The sequence below is a fragment of the Podarcis liolepis genome (genome assembly GCF_965112155.1).
Source record: "Podarcis liolepis genome assembly, chromosome: 7".
NCBI classification, from domain to species: Eukaryota; Metazoa; Chordata; class Lepidosauria; order Squamata; family Lacertidae; genus Podarcis; species Podarcis liolepis.
This window is the reverse complement of record NC_139561.1, coordinates 75816066-75828583: the sequence shown is the minus strand read 5'-3', so window position 1 is coordinate 75828583 and position 12518 is coordinate 75816066. Positions and strand designations below refer to the sequence as shown.

The 12518-nt window shown below is 48.0% G+C and overlaps 1 protein-coding gene across 5 annotated transcripts in view; it reads left to right on the top strand.

Moving 5' to 3' along the window:
- Positions 1-12518, top strand: part of LOC310712326 (B-cell receptor CD22-like) — a 30078-nt gene that overhangs the window by 8511 nt on the left and 9049 nt on the right. For 3 of the 5 annotated variants that reach the window (XM_083515256.1, XM_083515253.1, XM_083515257.1), the window contains exon 1: positions 611-724. The exons of the other annotated variants lie outside the window; for them this stretch is intronic. The gene's annotated coding sequence lies outside the window, so the exon portion shown is untranslated. Of the gene's footprint in view, positions 1-610; positions 725-12518 lie in introns of those variants that run through there. 5 annotated transcript variants of the gene reach the window in all.

Here is a 12518-nt window from a genome sequence, read left to right as displayed (position 1 = left end):
AGTGAGTAATTGGCCTCCAAGGATAGGAATCTGCGAATGTGTCAATTTCCGTTTCTCTCTGTTTTTAATTTCCTCAATCCTAAATTCAGATCTCTCTTTCACTTTCTCTTCCTCATGAAACTTCACCAGTGTTTTAGCCCAAATCTCTCCCGATAAACACACGTTTCCATGCCATTTCTGCCTCATATCTGGCTGCAAGAAATCCCCCCCAGTATACTGCACCTTTGCACGCCGTTGTCACAACCATGCGTGCATTTTTACGCACGCTTTCGCCCTAGAGCGGGCCTTTTTCGTACACATTCCTTGACCGGGAAAGTGCAAGGTTCGGGGACGTGCGCGTTCAAAAGGACAGCGGCTCCGGGAGCACATAGCCAAACATTCCTCTTTGCCGGTAAAACCAGCAGGTAGCGAGGCAGGTTGGCGAGTGAAGGCCAATTGGTGCTGAAGGCTGGAAGCAGCGGAGCGCAGAAACTTTGCAGCGCCCTGGGCCAGAGAGAGAGAGAGAATGAGAGAGAGAGGGAGAGAGAGAGAGAGAAGTGATTATTTATAGTTGGCAGGAGCGGGGAGAGGACACGAGAGGGAGGGAGGGAGGGAGGGAGGGAGGGAGGGATGAAATGATAAAGAGAATGACACACAGAGAGGAAGAAATAGAGCGTGAGGAGGAAGCTGCCCCGCTTGCAGGTGCTGGGGGACAGCAGCTGGAGACCCCCCTGGTCTGTGATAGGTGAGTCCTTTGGAGGGATGTGTGTTGGAGTGGGTGGAGAAGGGGCATTCTTTTCTCGGTTGGGGGTCGCTTGGGAGCAAAGCTTGGGAGAGGGAGAAGTGTTTACTAGTTGTTTACTAGAGGAAAGAACCCAGGAGTCCGAGGTGGGGACCTCGGCTAGCCCTTCTTCTTCTTCTTCTTCTTCTTCTTCTTCTTCTTCTTCTTCTTCTTCTTCTTCTTCTTCTTCTTCTTCTTCTCTTGCCCCCTACCCACACCGCTGCTCCCCTCCTGAAGCTGAAGGCAGAACCCAAGAAGCTTCCCCTCTCCCGCAAATCTAGGGAAAGCAGATTCTCTCAACCTCCCAGCTCGAGCCTGCAAAGAACCCTCTCCTGCCCCGAGAAGGGAGACTCGCCCCTCTAGGACCCCGTTTCGAGAATCCTGGGCTGGATTACCTCCCCCACCGCCTTCAAAGGAAAAACCAGCATAGACCCCCAGATCCCTCCCACAGATAAGGACAACAACTGGAGAGAAGCTGCTAAGACTCTGCTGCCCTCTCAGGCGGAGGGATAAAAGGCCCCAGAAGAACTCTGCCCTTTGCTCTAAGCCTCTAGCCACTAGCCACTACTTCCCTCCCATGCCCACGACATTTGGAGAAAGTCATGCTTTAAACGAAAACAGGGAGTTTTCCAGGGCTGCAATACTGTGCTGGTCAATCGGTTGGATGGATCGATGAGAAATGTTGTGGGTGGCTGAAAATACTTTAAAATGAAATGGTGATTTCCCACATTTTTTGAACAGGAGTCTTTGCCTCTTCTTAAGAGGATGCCTGCTGTATTTGACCCATGAACAAGAAAGTGGGGGGTGTGGGCCGTTGATGTTGTTATTTGCTGCTTGTTTTATTCATATCCCACCTTTTTCTCCAAGGAGCTGAAGGTGGTTCTTGCCCATCTCATTTAATCCTCTCAACAACCCTTTGAGGTAGGCAGGGCTGACAGGTAGTGACTAGCCCACAGTCTCCCAGTTAGGTTCACAGCTAAGAGAGGACTTGAACCCTGGTCTCGCACTATGCTCCATTTCTTTAGAATGATTCCCCTCCTCTCAAGTATGCAAAGGTATGCAGATTTCATTGATTAATCCAGGGGTGGGGAGCCACAGGCCTAAGGAGAGCAGATGTGGCCCTCAAGGTCTCTCTATATGGGCCTTGGAGTTCTTCCCAGGCCACACCCTTTTTCTGGCCCCTCTTGAGTGCTTTTGGCTGGCTAGCATGTGGTCTTGGACTGTGACAATGCCCTATTTTCCAAGATACGGAAAGTACCATGGAGGGGGGGGGATTTGAGTGTCTGGGCCCCCAGGGGCCCCTGGACTTGGCACCAATGATGGGGCATGCTCTCAGGTAAAGTATTTGTAAGATTTCGGCCTTAATTGAACAACCACCATAGAGAAGCCCATAATCAGGTTTGCTTGCCCCAAAACTGGAAGTTTGGTTTTGCCGTGGAAGCTGCTTTGGAAAAATGTGTTACGTTAGGCAAAAATTGCATATGTGCATGCGTACGTTAGGAGCAACTAAAATGCTGAGCAACTTCCACGAGGACTTCTTTATTAAAAAATAAAATGAATACATTGCAAACTGATGTGGGAATGTGGATGTTTGGAAAAATGAGAAACTGAAGTAGACCTGTTTGCCCAACCCTGGTCAGGTTGTGTTATGTATTTATTGTGTTCACATCCCATATTTTTTCTTTAAGGAGATCAAGGTGGCAAAACGTGGTTCTCTCTCTCCTCAACTAATCCCCACAACAACCCTGTGAGGAAGGTTAGGCTGAGAGGCAGTGGTTGGCTCAAAGCAGGCTTCCTCAACCTAGGCCCATGTTTTGAGACTACAATTCCCATCATCCCTGACCACTGGTCCTGCTAGCTAGGGATCATGGGAGTTGTAGGCCAAAAACATCTGGAGGGCCGAGGTTGAGGAAGCCTGGCCCAAGGTCACCCAGTGGGATTCCTGGCTGAGTGGGGATTCAAACCCTTGTCTCCCAGGTCCTAGTCCTGACACTCTAACAACTATGCCACATTGACCCTTGGACTGTTATCCTCTTGGCCAGGGGTCAGCAAACTTTTTCAGCAGGGGGCTGGTCCACTGTCCCTCAGACCAGGGGTCTGCAACCTTTAAGACAAAAAGAGCCACTTGGACTCGTTTTCGAAGAAAAAAACAACTGGGAGCCGCAAAACCATTGCGGCATTTAAAACAAATATATCTCCGGAGCCGCGATCTGACAGCGGGCGGGAAGGTGACGTCGGGACGGTGCGTGACTAACGCACGCACCACCCCCATGCAACGTCACAGCCAGTACAGCGCCCGCCACAGTGGGGAGTGTCGGGGTGCACAATGCGCCTCCTCCCCTCGCTAGTATCCGCCCCGGAGCCGCGGCAAAGGTGTAAAAGAGCCACATGCGGCTCCGGAGCCGCGGGTTGCAGACCCCTGCCTCAGACCTTGTGGGGGGCTGGACTATATTTTGGGGGGGAAATAAATTCCTATGCCCCACAAATAACCTAGAGATGCATTTTAAATAAAAGGACCCATTCTACTCATGTAAAAACACACTGATTCCCGGTCTGTCCGCTGGCCGGATTTAGAAGGCGATTGGGCCGGATCTGGCCCCAGGGCCTTAGTTTGCCTACCCATGTTCTTGGCCCAACCTCTTGCTTAAGGTGTGAAGATGTTGGGGAGAGAATAATAAGCAGGGAGATGGGGATTTGAGGCTCTATGATGCGGCGTGCATGGATGTCCACAGCAGGGAGACAGATTGTTTTAAATGTCCAGAGAGCAATGTATGCCAGGAGCAGAGATGAACAGATAAGGTCAGGGTGGGTGGAGATAGGAATGGTTTGGGAGAGGGAGCCCATAGGGACAGAGAGAGGGAGTTTTGCAGAGAAAGAGAGAGGGGTGTGTCAGAACAGATCGAAGGGCTTGTAATTACAGCTGCACAGATAACTTGTTTTGGTTTTTTTGAAAGTGTGCCTGTGTGTGGCCTTTTGCCTTTCAATCGGTTGTTGTTTTTTTTCAGTGCTAGTCTGTGTGCTGCAATTTATATGGGTGACCATTAGTAGGTTTGTCAGCAATGGGATACTGAACCGAAAATTTCATGTGCATTTGAAAATGTCCAGGCAGATTTCCAAATCCATGTTCAACGTTAGCAAATACGGGTTGCGGTTCCTGAAAGCCAGCAGCCCCAACCTACCCTTGAAAAGCCAGAAAAATAATTTTAACATTAATCAGAATACTAGGCAGGTCCTCTTCCAGGGTGTGGGGTTTTTTGGGGAGGGGGGACTTGAGTGAAATGCCATCTGATGTCCCCACTCCTCGGTCAGTGGGCAGGTTTACCAGGTTATGGTAGCAGCTCCCTAAGCTGCAGAAGGAGGCAGGAGGTGGTCACCCATTTAATTTCCCACAATGCCCCAGAGTGGTGCTACAGTTAGGGCATTGTGGGAAAATAAAAGGGTGGCTACATCCCGCCTCCTGAGGTTGGTCAGAATGGCAGGCCGGAAGGACACTTCAGCTGGGTGACTGACATTTTAATTTCCTGCGACAAGGAGAACCCTGCTGGACCAAAGACGAAAAACATCTTTTTAAAAAAAAACAAACCCCCAACTTTTTAAATTCAAAATTAAAACAAAACATATTATCCAGAAATATACCATCCTTATCCCCCCCATTTTTCCTCCCTCACCCCACCCTCCCACACAAAACCCACCCACCCCCCAGCTTCCCTCAGTTCCAGTCTTTGATTTCTCTGAGAATGCTGTTTTCTGCATGTTACACAGTTGTATAGATCCTCAAACTATTTAGCTGATTATTATCAATAAAAAGTTTGTGAATGTTTATTCAAAGCCAGCCAAGGAGTCCAGTTCGCTTTGTTGCGTCTTCAAATACTTTGTAAAGGGTTCCCATTCTCTTTAAAGTCACAGTTATCCTTGTCCCATAGCTTGTATGTCAGTTTTGCCAGTTCTGCATAGTCCATCAATTTTCCTTGCCATGATTCTTTAGTTGGGGTTTCTTCAGTCTTCCATCCTTGTGCTATTAGAACTTTCGCGGCCGAGCATATCTAGCCCGGCATCCTGTTCTCACGGAGGCCAGAGGAAACCACAAATAAATAAACTGTTTCAAAGATGATTCTTCAGCAGCAGCTTGCTACACTTTTCGGTGATTGCTGGATCCATGGCTATTTGTTGTACTTTTTAGGACAGTTATTTGCTGATGAAAAATAATCTTTGAAACAGTTTATTATCTGGAAAAACTGTTCTGTTTGCTGCTGTGCTCGGAGTACCGTACTGCTACGCCCAGAGCACCTACCATCACACAGTTGTAGGACATTGACTTTGGAAAGGCTTTTTGCCTCCACCTTAGAGACTGACCACGCCTAACATTCATTTGAATCTCATTATTTGTGGTTTCCTTTATATATATAGTTCTTCTGTTTATGAACTTTGAAACAATATTATGTTATAAAGATTCAGTGGAAGACAGGTGTGCTTGGCATGCTCTGGTCCATGGGGTCACGAAGAGTTGGACACGACTAAACGACTAAACAACAACAAATTATTAGCCATCGTGTTGTGTGTTATTGTTTACACAAGCAGGACTTGAGCAGGAGCTTTTAGACCAGGGAAGAGGAACCTGTGGCCTTCCAGATGTTGTTGGTATATAACCTCCAAGGATCCAAACAGAAAGGAGAACAGCCTGAGAAATGCTCGCAAGGTCTTTAAATTCAGAAGCATTTGCCCTGAGAATCTGAACTGAAGAACCAACCATGAAGTTGCAAGGCAAAATGTCTCTTCCTGGACTCCAACTCCCATCCTTCCTGAGCATTAGCCATGCTAGCTGTGGCTGATGGGAATGTCTTAGAAGGCCACCGGTTGCCCATCCCTGCTCTACACACTGAGCAGGTTCATAACAACATCAACAACCGACTTCCAACAAGAGGGCTGGTGGAGGAGAGACAGATCACCACACACCCTGTTCAAGGTGTTACAAATAGTATATAAAGCCCTTAGCGCCTTGGGACCAGCTCGCCTGCCCCCTCCCACTATGAGCCTTGGTCTCCCCTGCTCTTATCATCACACCCTGCTCCTTCGCAGGCAGAAAACCAAAGCTAATGAGTGAGCAGATAGGCAGAGGCATCTACTGATCCTCCTTGGTTTACTGATCTACCACTGACTAAGCCAGAACGAGGGGTGGTGGACAAGGAGCTTGCAGTGAGGAAGAGAAACAGCAGGTCAGTGAGCCCGCAACTGGGATGTGGTCTCCAAGCAGATGACCAACTAGGTTGACCCTCAGTGGCAGCTCTGAAGCAATCGGTCCCTCTTCTACCAGCCTGCTTACTCGCCTGCATGGAATTCCTGGTCACCTGTGGCAACCAGGCAAGTAGTTAAATACAAGACTGGGTGCAGGAGCACACCCACCTATATTTCTTTGAATTTGCATATTGCTTGATGGTAGGAAGCCTGCCAAACCTTGTCAAGTCTCAGGGGCTGGGAAGAGTGGGCAGCAGGGAGGGCTGAGGTGAAGCAAGGAGATGCAGAGGAAGCAGCAGCCCTGCTCTGGAGGCAGCTTGGTCCATCTCTCAGTATTTGACTAGCAGCAGCTCTGCAGGAACTCAGGCAGGATCTTTTTCCCCAGCCCTACCTGGAGATGCTGGGGATAAAACGTGCCACCGAGCCGGCTGCTTAGATCCCAAGGGAGAAACCTTTGCATGAGCCTCTTGTTCACAAAGGGCCTATGCACATGGTTAAAGAAATGGCTGGGGCTAGAATGCCAGCACACACCGAGGGCCGCAGAGGACAGGAGTAAGAAACAAGCAGACAGGAAGTGGGCAGAGATGGATAAAGAAAAGGGCACGCAGAACACTGGCTGCCCATTTGATACCCAACCAAGTTCAGGGTGTTACTCTTGGTATATAAAGCCCTTAACAGCTTGGGACCAGGTTACCTGAGGGCTGCTTCAGTCTGTGGGACTGGTCCTCTTACAGGTGCCACATTGTATTTCCTCTGTGTTCGCAAAAAAATCAACCTTTTAGCATAGCAGCACCTACATTTCGGAACTCCCTGCCTATTGACATTGCCTTCCCTGCATTCGTTTTGGCACCTGCTTTAAGCATTTTTGTTTCCAGGCGTGTAGGGTGCTGGCATGCATTTTAATTTTGTATTAGCTTATTGTTGATTTTAATTATGTTTCCAATTTTCAAAATATCTGTTTTTAGCATTTGTCTTTTATCGGCAATGCTCACGTTTGTTTTTCTAAACCTCCGAGAGGTTCTGTTTACAACCAAGCGGCATCTAGGTTTTGTTGATTGAATAAAGGATTGCTTGTAGGGAGCTCAGTGGCAAGATTTAAACTGAATCGTACTCATCCCTGGAACAAGGGAGGATACTAAAGTACAGGGTGCTCCTGAGAATGTACAGAGTATCCCCTCCCCTATGGCTACTTTGCACCTCACCCATTTCTTATCCAGAAAGCACACACTGCATAAGATGAGCTTGCAACCCACATACAGCTCAACATATTAATTATTATTATATTGGAATTTATTACCTGCTCTTCACCATGGTGGGTGACAGCAATTTAAAATTCAGAACATGTGGTCCTTGGGTATGTATGCCTATTCTGGACACAAGATCATGCATAGAGCGTTAGGGATGCCAACCTCCCTGCCCAGCTCTTTCCCCTTTGCCTTTGAACAGGATAATCTGCAGACAGTAGCAGGAGATGGTTAAAAAAAGAGAGGAATAAACTCACGGAATTGTTGAGTTTGAAAGGACCTCAGGGGTCATCTAGCCTAACCCCGTGGAATCCAAGAATCCTGTCCATAGCCACCCCTGGGTGGGCTCAAATGACTAACCTTCTGGTTAATAGCCAAACACACTAACCCATTGCGCCACTAGCTGCCCTGGGTCAAGGGAGTTTGACCCATAATAATAACAATAATAATAATAATTTATTATTTATACCCTGCCCATCTGGCTGAGTTTCCCCAGCCACTCTGAATGGCTCCCAACAGAATATTAAAAACATGATAAAACATCAAACATTAAAAACTTCCCTAAACAGGGCTGCCTTCAGATGTCTTCTAAAAGTCAGAGAGTTGTTTATTTCCTTGATATCTGATGGGAGGGTGTTCCACAGGGTGGGCGCCGCTACCGAGAAGGCCCTCTGCCTGGTTCCCTGTAACCTCGCTTCTTGCAGGGAGGGAACTGCCAGAAGGCCCTTGGAGCTGGACCTCAGTTGAATGATGGGGGTAGAGACGCTCCTTTAGGTATACTGGGCCGAGGGCATTTAGGGCTTTAAAGGTCACGACCAAGACTTTGAATTGTGCTTGGAAGCATTCTAGGAGGCAATGTAGGTCTTTCAGAACTGGTGTTATGTGGTCTTGATGGCCACTCCCAGTCACCAGTCTAGCTGCCGCATTCTGGATTAATTGTAGTTTCCACCTCACTTTCAAAAGTAGCCCCACGTAGAGCATATTGCAGTAGTCCAAGTGGGAGATAACTAAAGCATACGCCACTCTGGCGAGACAGTCTGTGGGCCATCAAGTTGCCGTGAAAAGCACAGCAACAATAGGCCAGGCCGGTCAGTTGGCAACCTCACCCCCACTCAGCGCGTGTCCTTTGGGAAACCACAGCTAGCTGCTCCCGGCCTGTATGTAGATGGGGTCGGAGAATGCGAGTGCCACAAGCGGCGGACTTTGCTTAGGAAGGGAGAGAACACACAACATGTGCAGTGCCCATAATGAGTCATAGCCAGCCTCCACTCATCAGGGCAGCCTTTTTTCAGATGGGAAGGCGTAACTTTGCAACTGCCTCTTCCCCACCCCCTCTTTTGCTTTAGAAATTAAGCACTATTTAGCCGGCGGGGTGCAAGCAAGGGAGGGGAGGGGGGGTGAGAGGCAGCGGCTTCAAATCGGTGTGGACAGCAGCTAGATCGCCCTGAGGCCACCTCTCCGTGCATCGCTAGAACATTGTGCGCTCTTGGTGGTGATGCTGCCGATGACACCGAGCCCTGCGTCTGTGGTGGGCTGCAGGCCTGAGCGAGGGGAGGGTGCAGATGTCTGTCATTTGGCAGCCAGGATACAGGCAGTGAAGAGGGGGCTGCTGGTGGTTTGTGTGTGTTTTTTTCTCTGGAGGGGAGTGGGCTATCTCAAATCCCAAAGGATTGGGGGGCTCTCAGCTGCAGGCAACAATTAACTGAGCCGTGCTAGAGGTGACTGCCTGGCGTTTGAGGTTCTGGTGCTCGCCACAGAGGCTGGGAGCTGGGACTTGGCAGCCTGCCAGCACCTTCGGGGGCCGAGCGCTCGCTGGCTCACGCGCCTTTGTGTGTCTCTCTCTGTGTGTGCCTGCTGCATCCCCGTGAGCCTGTGGATGAACTCCAGAGCAAACCTGTTCTATCCAGAGGCGGCTTGGGGTTTGAGGTGGCTCTCGCCGCACCCAGTGTGCTCCCACCACTCGCTTAGGAAGTGGTGCACACACAGCCAGCATCTATCCTGTCTGAAATACTACATTTCGATGCATTTCGTCCAAAGCCAGTTCCAATCCGAATCTATAAAAAGAATGTTTTCCTTCCCTATAGAACATGGGTAGGCAAACTAAGGCCCGGGGGCTGGATCCGGCCCAGTTGCCTTCTAAATCCGGCCCGCGGATGGTCCGGGAATCAGCGTCTTTTTTACATGAGTAGAATGTGTGCTTTTATTTAAAATGCATCTCTGGGTTATTTGCAGGGCATAGGAATTCATTCATTCCCCCCCCCCCCAAAAAAAATAGTCTGGCCCCACACAAGGTCTGAGGGACGGTGGACTAGCCCCCTGCTGAAAAGGTTTGCTGACTCCTGCTATAGAACAAAATATTATGGGAAAACATTGTGCCAAAGTTGGTAAATGTGACTCTGATTCACACCATGCCTCTAAAGCAGGCATCCCCAACCTTCGGCCCTCCAGATGTTTTGGACTACAATTCCCATCATCCCTGACCACTGGTCCTGTTAGCTAGGGATCATGGGAGTTGTAGGCCAAAACATCTGGAGGTCCTCAGGTTGGGTATGCCTGCTCTAAAGCAATATGAGACCACTTTGAACAGTCATGGCATTCCCCCAAAGAATTCTGGGAGCTGTAGTTTGTGAAAGGGGCTGAGAAATGTTAACAGATACACACATCCCATTCTCTTTCCAGATGTACAGCTTCCAGAGTACGCTGAAAAAAGAGGGATCGGTTGTTAAACTGCTCTGTGAATTGTAGCTCCGTGAGAGGAATAGGGGACTGGTAACAACTCTCAGCACCCTTAACAAACTACAGGTCCCAGAATTCTTTGGGGGAGAAGCCTTGACTGTTTAAAGTGGTATCATTGTGTCGTGAATGTGCATACCCTCCAACATTTCTCCGATGAAAATAGGGACGTCCCATTTCATAATGATAATTGTACTATTTATACCCCACACATCTTACTGGGTTGCCCCAGTCGCTCTGGGCAGCTTCCAACATATATAAAAACATAATAAAACATTAACCATTTTTTTAAAAAAACTTCCCTAATACAGGATTGCTTTCAGACTGCTCAGGGGTCAGATAACTCCATGTTGTTGCTGTTGTTGTTTAGTCATTTAGTCGTGTCTGACTCTTTGTGACCCCATGGACCAGAGCATGCCAGGCACTCCTGTCTTCCACTGCCTCCTGCAGTTTGGTCAAACTCATTCTGGTAGCTTCGAAAACACTATCCAACCATCTCGCCCTCTGTCGTCCCCTTCTCCTTGTGCCCTCCATCTTTCCCAACATCAGGGTCTTTTCCAGGGAGTCTTCTCTTCTCATGAGGTGGCCAAAGTCTTGGAGCCTCAGTTTCAGGATCTGTCCTTCCAGTGAGCACTCAGGGCTGATTTCCTTAAGAATGGAGAGGTTTGATCTTCTTGCAGTCCATGGGACTCTCAAGAGTCTCCTCCAGCACCATAATTCAAAAGCATCAATTCTTCGGCGATCAGCCTTCTTTATGGTCCAGCTCTCACTTCCAGACATCACTAGCTAACTACATAACTTCATACCCTCCACCATTTCTCCAATGAAAATAGGGACACCCTAAGGAAAAGTGGGACATTCTGGGATCAAATCAGAAACTGGGATGGCTTCTCTAAATCAGGGACGCCCCTAGAAAATAGGGACACTTGGAGGGTCTGAATGTGGTGCTAACTGAATTTTAAGGTATTAATGTGCCCAGAGCCCACATGTATTGATGGCATCAGGGTGTAAAAATCCTGCATTCAATAACTGTTTGTGCCTGCAAAAGTTTTTTTGTGGTCAGCATACTGCTTTGATTCCAATTCTCCATAACATCCTGCTGAAATACTGCAAGTTTTTGCCCTAGGAATATTCTGGTTTGTGTGTGCAGGGGGGCGGGGTGTTGTTCTGCTATAGTGAGTGCTGCTCCAGACAGTAGTAACATTGAGGAAGCACCGCAGAACAAAAACTTCTATACTCACCCACCCAAGATGTGCTTACTTGGTATAAGCTGTATCCCCCCTGCTAAAATGAAAAAGAAAAAAGGTGAAATGTACAAATATTGGGAGTGGGGGACAGGGAAGCGAGGGCAAGAATACAAAGAAGGAGGAAACAATATGTAGTAAAGAAATGCCCATAAAAACCTGTGATAAAATAAAAATACTGCTGGCTTTCCCACCGCTTCTAATATGGGATAGCTTTAGCATATTCAGGAATCAAACGTTTTGTGTCTCTTTTGTAGGAAATGTATCCTTTTTTGTGCATTCTGCAATGATGGGAGTCGAAGTGCCCCATTGCACATCACATTTGCCATAGTCTGTTTTCCCCTTCCATTAATTTGCAATTCCTGGCGAGGGAGGGAGCCCAGCAGGGTGTGTTTTCTTGCGCTATTTTAGTCTCTTGCAAGGCTCTTTATCCCAGTTTCTCCAGGCCTTGGAGACTTTTGCCAGGAGCCTGGTGTTTCGACATCTTCACGTTGCAGCAAGGAAGTTAAAGGGGACCCTTTTAACTGGGGTTTTTGGATGAGCTTTCAACAGAGATGGGCAGGAATCCAGCAACACGGAGCTTCACCCCTCATGGCTAGGGGCAGCCCAAAATATTATGCTGCCTGAGGCAAAGGATTAGATGCTGCCCCACCATCACCAATCCACATACAAAAGTTGATTCGACTGGCGGTTAAATCTTACTTTGTGAGGGTCATAGGGCAGTGCTAGAGCTTCTGTTTTTGCATGAAAACAGTCCGAGTCCTTGCAAGACAGAGATGCTCTGTTGCAGTTCTCTTGCCCTGAATCTCCTACCATTCTGCTTAATTGGATGCCTGCAGCTTCTAGCATTATGATCAAATCTTTGTTCCGTCTGCTTTCTCTACATCAAGCCTAGTTTGATACACTTCTGTCAAGCTCCCCCATTCCTCACTTTCCCCTCTAAATTAAAAATCCCCAGCAATTGTAATCTTTTAGTCATAGAAGAACTGATCATTTTGACTGCCCTTCTCTGCGCCTTTTCCACCGCTGGGATATCCAGCTAAGGCTGGGAGTAAGCCCCATTGAAGTTAATAGGACTTACTTATGAGTAGGGGTGGGCAAGTCTGTCCATTTTAGTTTTTCTCAGTTTCTAATTTGCCCACTTTTAAATCCAGTTTCCCACATTTCCTCATTAGTCGGGAAATTTCATTTTTAAAAATTATCATGGGGATTCACCCTCATTTTAGTGCGGATTTTTCCTAATATTGACCTTTTTTGTGTGCAATTATTATGCATATTTCTGCAAAGCAGTTTTCTGTAATTTCG